Source organism: Cervus canadensis, chromosome X (assembly GCF_019320065.1).
Source record: "Cervus canadensis isolate Bull #8, Minnesota chromosome X, ASM1932006v1, whole genome shotgun sequence".
Taxonomy (NCBI): domain Eukaryota; kingdom Metazoa; phylum Chordata; class Mammalia; order Artiodactyla; family Cervidae; genus Cervus; species Cervus canadensis.
In genome coordinates, this window is record NC_057419.1 from 108591559 (window position 1) to 108605828 (window position 14270).

Consider the following 14270-nt stretch of genomic DNA (forward strand, 5'->3'; position numbering starts at 1 on the left):
GAACTGATGTGTCTACATTTATCAGCAATATTGATCAACAGTTTCTTGTAAAATATTTGTCAGCTTTTGGCACATTGGGGAGTGAAGAATGATAAAAGTCTTTTTTTTTTTTTTTTTTTCCTTTCCTAAATTCCAAGACCCTCCTTGGTTTTTTTATGTTCTTTCATTCTTGGGACACCACATTCCTTTCTGGGATATTCCTCCTTGATTTTTCCATATCTGACAATTATGTACCCCCCTTTCTGACACTTTAAGCCAATAAGATGGTGATTTTCTGCCTAACTGCTTACATGTCTGCTTAACTGCTCTGCAGTCTTCTATGAATACTGAGGAGTTCCACAGGGGACAAGCCTTATAAACAGAACTCTCACCCAGAGTAGGTTCCTTCTTTTAAAGGTTCAATCCCCTCCAGTTTCTGTCTGCTTTCAGTCTTACTCTAGTGGCTTCAAATACCTATATTTTTAAAATTTTGGTGTCAGTTTATAAGTACTGTCTGTGGAAGGATTATTCTGAAACAAACTACTCTGTCATTATCAGAAACAGAACTAAAGATATATAGATATACAAACATATGAAAATACCAGAAGACTCAACTCTTGCAAAACTTCCATTTAAAAAGCATAAATAAACATCATTTTATTACCATTGTATGAAGTACACTTTTAGCAACATAAACAATCTTTATAAAATGTATAAATTTAGTTTGGAAAGATGGTTTCAATAAGGTAATTGTACCTATATATCAGACAGAATTATTGTGAAAAATCCAATAAAAAGTTCAATTAAGTATCTAAATTATATATTTAATCATAGTTTTAAACTGCACAGAACTGATTTGCATATGTTTTTATTTGAAAAATGTTTAAAGTAAGATGAACACTGCACTTCTGTGCAGTCTCTATTCTATTAGTTATTTCTGCTGCAGAAATGGCAATGCATCATTTTATCAAGTTTGTTTTTGCTGAATCTACAGTTTATTGAAAATTTCAGTTCTTTTCTTTCTTGCATTCTCATTGTTGAAATTCAGGAAGTTCTCTACTTTTTTGAGTGTTGTAGTCACCCAAAAGGCAAATGTAGGCCTAGTGTGATGTACATTTTGTTTATTCAGGGAGTTGTTGCTCATAAGAATGATTGCCGTGGGCTTTGAGGTTCTTGTCATGGCTTTATTGGTTTGGAAAAACCCATGTAAATCACCAGCTCTGTTTTTCCTCTATCATATGAAAGTCAGATAAGCAACAATCTTCTTAATATTCTGTGGAGTTATTTGGGAGCCATAAAACTTAGGTGAAATCTTCCTTCCACACAAACTTTAAAATCATTTTAGACTCATTTTAGTCCCCAAGTTAAAACACAGTGCACAGATAGTGGGCATTTATATATTCAAACTACTGTTTAGGTTATAGATTTTCATCTCAGTCATTAAAGTTATGCTTATCTTATTTTTCATAAATATTAATGATACCACAGACCAATTTTTTATTATGCTTAATTTTGTAAGAAACTGAGCTTTCTTCCAAAGTAGCTGTACTAATTTGCCTTCCCACCCACCAGCAATTACTATGAGTTCTTTTCACTCTACATCCTCGTCAGCATTTGGTGTTTGGATTTTAGCTGTCTGACTAGCTGTGTTTTATACAATAATATTGTTTTAAGTTGAAATTTCCTAGTGACATATGATGCTGAGTGTCTTCACGAATGTGTACTAAAGCCACAGACTGGAGGACAGTATTTGGAAATCAAATATGCAACAAAGGACCTGTATCCAGAATACAAAAAGAATCCTCAAAACTGACAAAAATTGAAAATGTACAACCTAGTTTTTTAATTGGCAAAATACCTCAATGTATATTTCAGCAGAGTTGACATATGGATGATGTTAATAAGCACATAAAAATTCATTAACATCATCAACCATTAGAGGAATACAACTTAAATTCATGACCCAAACAAAAAATAAAAAATGGCATCGGACTTCCTCAATATTTAAAAAAAAAATGTTTCTTTACCAGGATTGACAGCAGAGAAAGACAGGGTTCCATGAGGTCCCCTAAGTCCTCTTCAAGGTCTTCATGTTTACTCTTCACAGGGCCTGCATCCCCCTCAATTATTTACCTGAGTTTGGTCCCTCAGATCAAGGCCACCATCTCCCTGACATGTCAAAATAAAAAGTCAAGGAGATGGCAGAGGCTTGTCTTTACCTGCTGTCCATGCATGGGACCTCTCAGGGCTGACACTGGGGAGGGTTTCTGTGAGGCTCTGTCTGCAGGTGGTGGGGAGGTCCCCTCTGTCCTTCCTCTAGGTCCTTACCTTGATGTGTGGCAGGGCCTGGCCCTCTTCCCTATATTGAACTGAGGCTGAATCCTCAGAAAAAGCCTCATCTCCCTTAGGCTCCCAAGACATAAGTCCAGATACAGCACACCTGGGGAAGACTGCTGAGACCTCAGGAATGACAGCAGGGTCAGGGCAGGGTAGGAGCCTCCTCTGTCAGTAGTAAGTTCTCCTCAGTCTTTACTTTGAGTCATCAGCTCAAAGTCTGACTGGTTAAGAACTCCCATCTGTTGACCAGAAGCCACAGCCTGCAGAGAAAGCCTCATGTCCAGTCCCTCAAGCTCCCAGGATGGAAGTCTGGAAACAACAAAACTGAGGAGCTTTTGGAGGCTGACATCAGGAGCAAGGTGGGACTGAGGTTTCCTGTGTCTAGCATGAAAAACCTGAATGAACCTTTTGGCCTACCCAATATATTGAACTAAGTTTACATGCATGCATGCCATTTAAACCATTTTTAAAGGTACAGTTCTGTGACTTTAAGCATATTCACACTGTTGTGCAACCATCACCACCAGCCATCTCCAGAACATTTTCATCACTCCAAACTGAAACACTGTACCCATTAAACAATAATTCCCCATCCCCTTTACTCTTAGCTCTTGCAACCACCCTTTTGACTCTGTGTCTATGAATTTGACTACATTAGGTGTCTCATATAAGAGGTGTCATACATTATTTGTCCTATTGTGATCGACTTATTTCATTTAGTGTAAAAATTTCAAGGTTCCTCTACATTTAGCATGTATCCAAAGTTCATTCCTTTTTAAGGATAAATAAATGTTCTGTGTTATGTATATACCATGTTAGGGTCTTCCAGGTAGAACAGGTGGTAAAGAATCTGCCTGCAGTGCAGGAGACCTGGGTTCCATCCCTGCGTGGGGAAGATCCCCTGGAGGAGGAAATGACAACCCACTCCAGAATTCTTGCCTGGAAAATTCCATGGACAGAGGAGCCTGGTGGGTTACAGTCCATGGGGTTGCAAAGAGTTGGACATGACTAAGCACACAACACACACACACACACACCATGTTTTGCTTATCCATGTATCTGTTGATGGATATTTGAGTTGTTTCTACCTCTTTGCTTTTGGAAATAATGCTTTTTCATACACAGGTGGTGCACAAATAAGTTTTTGAGTCACTGCCTTCAACTCTTTGAGGTTAAATATCCAGAAGTGGAATTATTGGATCATATGGTACTTCCATGTTTAACTTTTTGTGGAAATATCCTACCGTATTCCATTAGGACTACCTCATTTTACATTTGTGAGTATAGTGTATTTTCTCATTTATTTTGAGCAGGTGGAAGCCACATTACAATGAATGTTGCTCCAAACTACTTAGATCAGTGTCTTTGCACTGTTGGAAGAGGTTCAGTTTGCCACTGAACTCTGCTGACACTACCCTGGGAACAGGATCAGAGTACCTCTTCTGCACCACTCTGCAGGATAACTGTTGCCTGCTTCTGCCAGCAAGGGGATGGAAAGCGAGCTCCCTGCTGAGATATGATATCACCAGGAGCAGGGGATGGGAGCATCCTCAGCTTTAGCTAGACAGGGAATGGAAATCCAGTTTCCAGTCCTCCCTGATCAATGAAGGGGTGGATGCTGGTGGTGACGGAGAGTAGATGGGCATTGCAGTTTTTCTCTTTGTGTTTGGCCAACCAACTTTTTCTTGCTAGTCTTTAGCTAAGGACTATAGGATCTTGTTGTGGGGATTTTGTTTGTTGGTTTGTCTTTTCTTATTGTTTCAATATCTTGGCTGTTGTGAATAATACTGCTATGAACATAGGGGTGCAGATATCTCTTCAACGTAGTGATTTCATTTACTTCAGATATTTACCCAGAAGTGCAATTGTTGGATCATATGGTAGCTCATTTTTTAACTTTTGGGGGAACCTCCGTAGTGTTTTCCATAGTAGCTACACCAGTTTACATTCCCACCAACAGTGCACAAGTGTTCCCTTTTCTGCACATCTTTGCAAGCATTTGTTATCTCTTATGTTTTAGATAATAGAGATGCTGACAGGTGTGAAGTGATATTTTGTCACAGCTGTTTTGGTCACAGTTTTAATTTGCATTTCCCTGATGATTAATTATGTTTAACACCTTTTCATGTACCTGTTGGTCAATTATATATCTTCTTCAGAAAAATGTCTATTCAGTTCCTTTACACTTTTTAAATCAGATAATTTTTTTTTGTTCTTGAAAGATATGAGTTCTTTATATATTTTGGATATTAATCCCTCATCAGATATATGATTTGCAAATATTTTCTCCCATTATATACTTTGACTTTTTTATTTTGAAGTTTTCCTTTGCTATGCAAAACCTTTTAGTTTGCTGTAGTCCCACTTGTTTGTTTGTGCTTTTGGTGTCAAATCCACAGATCATCTCTAAAACTACTGTCAAGGAGCTTACCTTCTATGTTTTATTCTAAGGAGTTTTAAGGTTTCCTGTCTTAAATTTAATCTTTAATCCATTTTGAGTTGAATTTTGTAAGTGGTGTAAAATAGAGTACAGTTTCATTTTTTTTGCATGTGACTGTCCAGTTTTTCCACCACTAATTTTTGAGAAGACTATGCTTTTCCGCTTGCATATTCTTAGCTCCTTTGTTGTAAATTAATTGACCATATGTGCATGAGTTTATTTGTTCATGCTCACGCTCAGTTGCTTCAGTTGTGTCCAACTCTGCAACCCTATGGACTGTAGCCTGCCAGGCTCCTCTGTCCATGGGATTCTCCAGGCAAGAATACTAGATTGGGTTGCCATGCCCTCCACCAGGGTATCTTCCCGACCCAGGGATCGAGCTCATATCTCCTGTGTCGCCTACTCTGCAGATGGATTCTTTACCATTGAGCCACTGAGAAGGCTCTTGATTCTATTCCATTGATCTATGTAGCTGTTTTTAAGCTAGTATCATCTAGTTTTGATTATTTCAACTTTGTAATATAGTTTGAAACCAAGGAGCATCATATATTGAGTTTTATTCTTCCTTCTCAATATTGTTTTGGCTATTCTGAACTTTTTATGGTTCCATACAGATTTTAGGATTATTTGTTTTAGTTCTGTGAAAAATGTCATTGGGATTTTGATTAGGATTGCATTCAACCTCTGCATTGGTTTGGATAATATGAACGTTTTAACAATGTTAATTCTTCCAACTGCCTTCCTCTTTCCACTTTTCAGAGCCCCCTGTGCTTATTTGGTTAGTTATGTCCAGGGTTTTTAAATGTTAAGGTGGAGGATCTAGGGAAAATGAGGTTACTCCATTTTGTTGGAGTCAGAAGTGTTCTGGTCTGTGATGTATTTTTAATATAGATGACAAAGGGATTAGTATCTATAATGTCCATGACTTCCTGCTTAACAAGAGGAGATCTCCTCCTGTTAAAATAAAAGCAATCTGATAGAAAAAATGTAATCAATGGATATATATATGCTATTTACAGAAGAGCAAATATAAACAATCTGCAAACATATTCAAATCCATTTGTAGTCAGGAAAACACAAATTAAAGCAAAATAAGTATCACTTTATACTCATCAATCTTGCAAAAATTAATCAATAATCCCTGCTCTTGATGGCAATACAGATAAACAGGATACTCTCATAATACAGTGAAAATGCGATATACTAAAGTATTTTTGCAAACCTGACAGTACTTATTAATATAAAAAAAATGCATTCTTCGCTTAACAATTTAATTCCTTGGAATACAACTCATAGATGTAAAAGATTTAGAATTTGCTAGGATGTCCTTGAATATTTTATTGCAAAACTTGTTTCAAAAAACAAAGTGAGTGCTGAACCATTTGGAAATGATCATAGGAGTTGCATGAAACTGTGTTATTAAATATTAGGCAGCCATTAAAATAATGAAGTAGAGCTACAGGTATGACTGGAAGGAATTTCCATAATGTATTTAAACTTAAAAAAACTATGAATGGAAAAAGAATGTGTAGAATAGTGTTTATATTTTTTAACTAAACTCTTCCCCAAATAAGAACTACCATTTCAACTTTATGTGTGAATGTACATAGATTTGTCTGTGTGTGTGTGTGTGTGTGTGTGTGTGTGTGTGTGTTGCTCAGTCATGTCTGACTCTTTGCCCACCAGGGTCCTCTGTCCATGGAATTCTCCAGGAAAGAATGGTGGAGTGGATAACCATTTCCTTCTTCAGGATATCTTCCTGAACCAGGGATTGAACCCAGGTCTCCTGCATTCCAGGAAGATTCTTTACTATCTGAGCCACCAGGAAAGTCCATGTAGATTTGTGCATATACATAAATATATGTATACACAATGATAGCTAGATGCTACATAGATACTTTCTAACTATACTATCTATCTGTCTATCAATGAGTATGTGTGTGTATGTGTGTGTGAATATGAATAAAAACATGAAAGAGTATGCATTAGATTTTAAACAAGGACTACCATAGTGTATGTACATACAGTTCACAAATACAGAAACATGCATTTACTAACATAGGTTGAGAGGCAGGGGAAAACTGAATTGAGAGAGTGGGAAGCCAAACAAGATAAAGAACAAAATTTTTTGCCCATAGTACATGTGAATATGCCTGCAGATAATGCATTTATAAAAATTATATATAGAAATAAATTAGAATAAATTTATATAAAATTAAATGGATTTCTATAAGAAATGGGGTTTTAATGATTGTTGATTATATAAGGAAGAAGACAATTTACATAAGACATTTCCCTCATTTCAATCAGAAGTAAAACAAAATGAGCTTTCCTGTAACCTGTGTGGATCTGAGCAAACGATTAATTGCTGGAATTACATAAACTGAAGTTTTTCAGCCTAAGACAAGCCTTAGCCTTCCTTTGCTGGAGGAGCATTAGATGATCCACCTCAGCTGTGACTATAGATTCTTTATTCTTACAGAAAAAAGAAGCTGCATGCGTTTTTACATTTTCTGATGAAAACCGAATTTAATACTATTATTCCTTTTTCTCCTAAGTAATATTACCAAGGCATATCCAGACTAGCATGTATGCTTACCTGATAAAGCTTAAATATTTTAATGCATGCAGTGTAACTGTCACTCAACATAACATGGATAATTTATACACTCACTAGAATGAATTCCTCTAAATTAATATGCCCCCTTTCAGTAGTCACTAAGCATGCATTTGTTCTTTCATCATGCATTTATTTTTTTCATGATACATATGCTCAGAACCTACTATGTGCCAGATTCTGTTCTAGGTGTTCAGGACACAGCAGTAAAATATCCTCTCTTTTTGGACTCTATCTTGTAATGGAGAGTGATGCTGTTGACAAGAGCCACATAAATTCAGAGAGCTGTAAGTATAGTGAGGAAAACCAATGTATTTAAATAGAGGCTGATGGAGTGAGAGTAAGGCTTATTTTAGGTGAGGTGACCTGAGGAGAGAGATGAACAAATGGGGAAAGAGCATCTGAAGTCTGGGAAGAGCATTCCAGGAAGAGGGAACAGCAAGGAGAAAAGCCTGAGGCACGAGTAGGCTTAACAGGCTCAAGGAGCTGCAAAAATGTTGTATGACTAAAGGAGCAAGCAATAGGGAGGGAGAGGAAGGGAAGGTTTCAGGAGGTGAGCAAGAACCAGAACTAGCAGGGGCTTGTGGAGCAGGAAGGAGTTTGCATAATATTCCCATGGTGATAGGAAGACAACAGAGGCCCTTGAAAGGGGAAATGAGCTAGACTCCTATTTAGAATTCTTCATTTGGGAGTGCCTTCAGATCTTGTAACACTTACTTTAATGTCCAGTTTCTCAAATTACATTTTGACAAAGTCATGTTATTTTTTATTTTCACCGTGTATTAGAGAAAGTCATAGAATATCAGAGCTATAAGGAAACAGATACTAATGAAAGTCTGTGCATCATGTTAGTAAAGAGAACAAACTCTACAGAAGAAGTTCTTATCTTGAGGTCTGTGGATGCAATTCAGAGCCTTGGATGAAGGAGAGGATATCTATATCTGCATTTTCACTAACCTGAAAGTCAGCGTTTCTTCCACAATGAATGTAGGCAACCAAACACAGCCATATTAGAAGAACGTGTGATTTTATTATCAATAGACATCATAGATATTTTCACATCATCTTAGGGCTTTTACAGATACCTGAAAACATCATTAAACATCATTTCAGCTCAGTTCAGCCACTCGGTTGTGTCCTATGATCCCACGGACTGCAGCACGCCAGGCTTCCCTGTCCATCACCAACTCCTGGAGCTTGCTCAGACTCATGTGCATCAAGTTGGTGATACCGTACAACCATCTCATCCTCTGTCGTCTCCTTCTCCTCCTGTCTTCAATCTTTCCCAGCATTGGGGTCTTTTCCAATGTTCTTTGCATCAGTTGGTCAAAGTACTGGAGCTTCAGCTTCAGCATCAGTCCTTCCAATGAATATTCAGTACTGATTTCCTTTAGGATTGATTGGTTTCAACCCCTTGCAGTCCAAGGGACTGTCTAGAATCTTTTCTCCAACACCACAGTTCAAAAGGATCAGTTCTTCAGCACTCAGCTTTCTTTATCATCCAACTCTCACATCCATATATGACTACTAGAAAAACCACTGCTTTGACCATACAGAACTTTGTTGGAAGAGTGATGTCTCTGTTTTTTTTTTTTCCAATTATTTTTATTAGTTGGAGGCTAATTACTTCGCAACATTGCAGTGGGTTTTGTCATACATTGACATGAATCAGCCATGGAATTACATGTATTTTTCAATATGCTGCCTAAGTTTGCCACACCTTTTCTTCCAAGGTGCAAGCAACTTTTGATTTCATGGCTGAAGACAGTAGGAGGGGTGAAATTGCATTTAGTGTCAAACCCTGGAGAAGGGAATGGAAACCCACTCCAGTATTCTTGTGTGGAGAATTCCATAGACAGAGGAGACTGATGGGCTACAGTCTATAGGGTTGCAAAGAGTTGGACACAACTGAGTGACTAACACTTTCACTTTTATCTTCTCTCTAGGGCTTCCCTAGTGGCTGAGATGGTAAAGAATTCACCTGCAATGTAGGAGACCCAGTTTCAATTCCTGGGTTGCAATGTAGGAGACCTAGGTTCAGTCCCTGGATTGGGAAGATCCCCTGCAGAAGGGCATGGCAACCCACTCCAATATTCTTTCCTGGAGAATCCCATGAACAGAGGAGCCTTGCCAGGCTAATGCATGTGTTCTCTCTCCAGAGCATACAAATAACACTAATGTGAGCCAAATTTTTATTAAAACTCCTTCCTCAGTTGACGATAGTCAATGGATCCAGAATTAAGGTATAGGGAAGGACTCCAATATCCTTTTCAAAGATATTAAAATTTATTCTATTGAAAGAGGTTTTCAAAACTGTAGCAGGAACACTTTGAATATCACAGAAAGGACTTCTATATCTTGCACTACTAAAGTTGCCTCACCTCTGCTCTTCAGGCACTGCAACTCCCCACAAAGTTGTATTTCATTGTCTACCATCAGTGTATATACTACTTGGGCTTATTTTCCCCCTCTTTCAGTTCTGAAAAATCAAAGCCAACTAACAAAAATTGATTCATCTAGCCATAAGAAGGCAGGAGAAGAAGAGGCTGACAGAGGATGAGATGGTTGGATGGCATCACCGACTCAATGGACATGAGTTTGAGCAAGCTCTGGGAGTTGGTGATGGACAGGGAAGCCTGATGTGCTGCAGTCCATGGGATCACAAAAAGTCAGACACAACTGAGCAACTTAACTGAACTGTACCAAGTGATCACAAGGTTATGAGTGCATCTCTCAGAAATGCTGGGCCAAGGGCCAGGCTTGATGTCCACCCATCACATCCAAGACCAAGAGACCTCTTCATAGTGATGTACTGAGCACTGGTCAATACTGCTTTTGATTCAGATGGTCTTTCAGAGGTTTGAAAGCCATCCACCGCTGTTCTAGTAGCTTACTTGGATGCACTTTCTGCTTTTTCTTTCAACATCTCCCATAGTTCTATTTCACATATGCTTATAGAAGATAGTCAAACCATAAATTGGAGACTAGAAAGAAGGGCAATACTCCAAAGCTTTCTCTTTTTCAAACACTAAAATTAACTATTTTCAATTTATCTACTGGTTTTATACATGGTTTATGAAATTAAATGGGATTTAAAAGCATCAGTTTCATTTTGCAAGTCAAAATTTATACCTGTGTATGGTTGAACATAAAATCCCCTGGAGACTGAGTTGCAGAATATATTAAAAAACCAGGCATGTTTCCAGCACTCAAATGAGGACTGATTTTTCAAAATTTCACCCAAATGACACTTGGTATTCATTTAGTCTTAGCCCACATATATTGGTGAAATCAACACCAGTGGTGGTATCTTACACACAGTATAAGCATAATAAAGAGCTGTTAAATGAACAGTAGGATCATAACCAAACAGAACCCTAGGGGCCTTTCCAAAATAGAACCCTCCCTCCACCATGTCCTCTGCCTGCATTTTGTCTGTAGAGGAACTTTAATAAAAGTATAAATTTAATCAGAGAAGTGAGAAAATGTAGAAAGAAAGGAAAACAGTCAAGCAAGACAAAATAATAATAGTTTAGCCAAAGTCAAGGACTTTTAGTTCCTCCTCAAGGGTTAAGATAGTTTTCTGAGCCAGATCCTTTGAGCTGTTTTGCAGACCCTGAAAGCCCACCAGGTAGGAGAAGTTAACTGTGTGCTACCCACAAATGTGTAGAGCCCAGACAGTTGATGATGTTGAGTCCCAGTTACCTCACCACCATTCAGCCAGAAGAATGTCCATGAGCTGATCACACACCCCACAACTCATCTCCCTTACCCTGCTTTTAAAAACCTTTCCCTGAAAGCCTTCAGGGTGTTCTGACTTTGTAAGCACTAGATGCCCTGGACTTCTTGCTTGGCACCCTGTAATAAACACTGCACTTTCCTTCACCACAACACAGTGTTGGTAGATTAGTCTTACTGTATATGAGTGACAGCACCCAAGTTTGGTTCAGTAATAGGACTAAGTTGAATCCACTAGGCATGCCCAAAAGAAAAAATATTTCCCTCAAAGATTTTTTTAAAAATTTCATTCTACATCAGTAATGTGACTTATGTAGTTTTTTTTTTTTTTTTTTTTTAGGATTTTAAAAGCATGTGGGATCTTCCTGGACCAGGCATGGAACCCGTGTACCTTGCATGGTAGATTCTTTTCTATTCTACTTTCTGTTGGAGTATAGCTGATTAACAATGTTGTGATAGTTTCAGGTGGACAGCAAGCAGACTCAGCCATATATATATGTGTATCCATGCTCCCCTAAACTCCTCTCTGGTGGGCAGGTGGATTTTTTTTTTAATTTTTATTAGTTGGAGGCTAATTATTTTACAATATTGTAGTGACTTTGCCATACATTGACATGAATCAACCATGGATTTACACGTGACTTATATAGTTTATATTTTATTTTCTAAAGTGTGTTAAGATTTGTTATAGCTCTCAAGGATCTAGGAAAATATCCAGTTGTTTTTGAGCACAGTCTCAGTTCCCAAGTGTTTTTCATTAATTAAATATTTAATTAATATATGAAGAGCACATTAATGGATTGATGGATGAATAACAATCTCTGATTGACAGAATATTCTAGAAACAAGAGTTCTCAACTGAGAAGAATTAAATAAACTCCCCTGTCACCTGTAAGAAGATCGTTCTATCTCCATGACCTTCCACTTCTCTATCTTTAACTTAAGAATGTTGTACCTAAATAAATAAGGAAGATGTGCACAAAGCACAGAAGTAGATAATACATTGACCTCCCCACAGAAGTCCTGTCTTATATTCATCGACCTCTCACCCTGTCTAGCTATTTTCAATCATACATTGTTGGGTTAGGGAACAGTTGATTACAGAATGATACTTGCTTCAGCATCTAGCATATATATATATATATGCTCATGAGAGTAAGATCACTAAAAATCTAGGTGTTCCTTAGCCCTGGTCTTCTGGAATGCTGGCACTTTGCTCTTGTACACCTGAAGAGTTCAACTGGGCTATGGGAGGAAACAAGCTCCCCAATATACTTTTGAATAACTTCCATGTGAACACAAGATAAAATTTGTTTAAGTTTTTAACATGATTGTGTGATCTTGTCCCTGCCTGCCTTTCAGTTACATATCCATCTCATCATGATCTAGTCCTTGGCAATTTTAATTTCTCAAAAGATCACAGTTGTTTCCCAATTTAGAATTTCTGCATGTGCAGAATCTTCTAATGGGAACTTTCATCATATAGGAAACCCTTAGTCAAATTTCAGGTCTTAGCTTTAAGTCGCTACCTTGGAGATGGCCTTCTTGACCACCCTTTCCATTTAACTCAGGTCCAGAATCCTTATCCCTCATAATTCCTTGCACTTTCTCTTCACAAAGCTTACCACAAATTGTAATCATTCATAATCTCGTGTATGAAAGTGAAAGTCACACAGTCGTGTCCAACTCTGCAATCCCATGGACTGTAGCCTGCCTGGCTCCTCTGTCCATGGACTTCTCCAGGCAAGAGTACTGGAGTAGGTTGCCATTTCCTTCTCCAGGGATCTTCCTGACCCAGGGATCAAACCCGGGTCTCCTGCATTGCAGGCAGATTCTTTACTAACTGAGCCACTAGGGAAGCCCATGTGTGCAATCATTAAATATCTATCTCCCTCCTGGGCTACAAATTCCATAACAGCAGGGATCATAATTGTTTTACTCACTATCTAACACAGGGCTTGGGATAGAGTCAGCTTTCAATAAGTGGTTTTTGAGTTTACGAGTGAATAAATCATATGACTCATGCAAACCAAATCCAAAAGCCACTATCACTTTGTACACAGGGTGCAAAACCAAACCCAGAAACATCCTCATTGTGTGATGGGAATGTGATGTTAATACAAACTGGGGTTCTCACGGTCCATATTTGAAATAGTCTTGTGGATAAATAAACTTAATCCGGTAAACAAAACAAAATGAATCATTCACTTGTATTATTCAGAAAACATAAAAGGAAAATGCAATTCACAGTAGTCCTTTTCACTCATTAATTTGCCTCTCCTCACCTCTTAACTTCTCAAACACTTACCTCAAAACACTCACAAAACACTAGCCTGCATGACTCTTTTATTCAGTTCCCCTTTCTTCCTACAACACTTTTGTTGTATGTCTCTTAACCTCCTGAATTCTTCATAAGTTGTTCAGATATCTTTCTTAGAAAGATAAGCCTCTCAGAAAGAAGAAAGGAGACAGAGAGAAGCTTAGCAGAGAAAATCAATTTTCTTCAGCAAAAGTATCCTAAACGTTGTTCCTGCCATATAAAATAAAAAGTAATTTAGTAGATAAGAGGAAATATCAAAAACATTTCTAAAATCTTACTTTCAGTGGAGGACAGACAACCAAAAATGGATTGAATTAAATAAATCTTTTCACAAGATGTTCACAATCTGCACAAAAAATATTGACTGAATGCTGGTTTGCCAATAGACATTTGCTATAAAGTTCCCACATCTCTTCAATGACTTTACTGCCTTATAACTCTGTGTTCATACCTAAGATGAGGGGAGTATATGATCTGAATCATTTTTCATGGAAGATAGTGTGATGCAATGAAAATTGACATGGTTATGGAGCAAGATTGACCAGAATCACAGCTTGTTGTGCTATGCTAAATCGCTTCAGTTGTGTTTGACTTTGTGACCCTATGGACTGTAGCCTGCCAGGGATTTTCCAGGCAAGAATACTGGAGTGAGTTGCCATTTACTACACCAGGGAATCTTCCTGACCCAGGGATTGAATCTGCATCTCTTAAATCTCCTGTATTGGCAAGCAGGTTCTTTACAACTAGTGCCACCTGGGAAGCCCCAAATCACAGCTTGCCATTCACTGTCTTGAAAAACTGAGCAAGAAATTTAACTTTTGTTTCCTCCTTCTTAAAAT